The sequence below is a fragment of the Mus caroli genome, chromosome 11 (assembly GCF_900094665.2).
Source record: "Mus caroli chromosome 11, CAROLI_EIJ_v1.1, whole genome shotgun sequence".
Lineage (NCBI taxonomy): Eukaryota > Metazoa > Chordata > Mammalia > Rodentia > Muridae > Mus > Mus caroli.
The window spans coordinates 98587304-98589293 of NC_034580.1; positions in this window are offsets into that span (position 1 = coordinate 98587304).

Genomic DNA, 1990 nt, shown 5'->3' on the forward strand with positions numbered 1-1990 from the left:
CTTCCTTCCTTCCTTCCTTCCTTCCTTCTTTCCTTCCCTCCTCCTCCTCTCCCTCCTCCTCCTCCTTCTTTGAATTTTCATGATAGGGGTTCTCTGTGTCACATCCATGACTGTCCTGTAACTCTCTCTGTAGACCAGGCTGATCTCAAACTCACTGAGATCTGCATGCCTCCCAAGTGCTAGGATTAAAGGCATGCATTGCCACACCCGGCAACCCAGCTTTCTTTATTTTATTTTATTTATTTATTTATTTTTGTTTTTTCGAGACAGGGTTTCTGTATAGCCCTGGCTGTCCTGGAACTCACTTTGTAGACCAGGCTGGCCTCGAACTCAGAAATCCGCCTTCCTCTGCCTCCTGAGTGCTGGGATTAAAGGCGTGCACCACCACGCCCGGCTCCCAGCTTTCTTTAACAAGCAGTTCTGATATTAATTCATTGCCCATGTGATCTGTGATGCAAGTGTGGAAGACCCTTAGACAAGAAGTACTCAGCTGAGAGGCTGTGGGGAAGAGGACAGGTGGCATTTGGAGGCATAACTGGGGAAACTTCGGACAGAAGTCCCCATTCCTCATTCATCCCCAGGATTCCAATCCTTTCTGTCACAGCAACAGCCAACCTTGGTGTTCCTGTCCCACTTCATGGAAAATTCTCTGATATTTTGAAGGGACCCTTTGGACACTGGAGACATTTTGTACTACAAAGTCCCAAAGCAGGAAGGGGAGACAAGCCTCTGCAGCTGTGGCCGTGGCCAAAGTTTTAGGGCTCAGTGAAGAAGAGAGCTCTCTCCATGGCTGCCCAGGGCCCCTCACTAGCCTTCTCTCTCACATGCTTCAGCCCCCCCCACCTCAACTCCCATGAGGTGTCGGGTCATCAAGATTTCAACTATGTAAGGCTAATCCTTCAAAGCTAACTGGTTCTCTAAAGACTGGTTTTGATGCCTTCCTCTCTGTTCCCCAAACACGGATGCTGGGGATTAGAGGCACTGACTAAATGATGTACTATAGAGAGAGGATCCTCTGTATTGCAGGGGAACAGAAAAATGACCCTTTTCTAGACACAGGTACCCCGGTGCCTGTCACTAGGAAGGACAGTGGACAGAGCATTGGACTGAGGGATTAGGTTTTCGCTCTCCAGTTTGCTGTGTGGCATTGTGCAAGACACGACCTCTCTGGGCCTGGAAAATGGTAAGATGCTACCAGTTGAATCCTAAAACCCCTTTAAGCCCAAATATCCTAGACTTCCTGGCCTCTCATCCTGCTTTCTCTCCCTCAGAACCTCCCCCATGGCTGGCCTTCCTTTTGCCTCCATTTGGTCTCTCTTGAGGCAGGTGGTCCAGCCAGCTGTTTGGCCTGTGTGGTGATGAGGTTCCACTCACAGTGTGGGTGGTACTCGGTGTAATAGTGGGTTGGGACCCAAGGAGGAGCTGCTGGCTGAGGGTGCCAGTTGGGATTTGGGGTACAGGTTGGGGGCTTGAGAGGATTCGGGCTGTCCTCCTGACCAAAGTAAGGACCTGTTCGGTAAGTGTGTGAGGGAGAGGAAGAGATGTCATGGTGCAGGCTGCGGTAGGTCTGTCTCCCTTGGGGAGGTGGAGGAGGGGGCAGGCACAGAAGCAAAGGTTGAAATCCACTTTCCTTGAGTTTGGGGACACTGGGACAAGCCAGGCCAGGCTGGGTGGTTCCTGCAGCTGCTGGGTGGGTGTGCTTGTTGCTGAGGAGCTGGGGATAGCGTATGGATCCGAAGGGACAGCTGGGTTGTCCAGGAAACAGAGCTGAACACCACCAATCCTGAGATGCTCCCTGCCCCCCAAGCTGGGGCCAAGGCATGCTCTTCACCCACCCTGAGCTAGAGGCTAGACAGAGACCCGTGAGAGCAGATGCAAGCAGGGCCTGAGGGAGTCAGGTTCCTTTCCCCTCTACGTGGTTCCATCCAGAAGACTTGCAAGAGAGCTCTGTGTGGCAGTGTATACCTTTAATTCCAGCATTTGGAAGTTG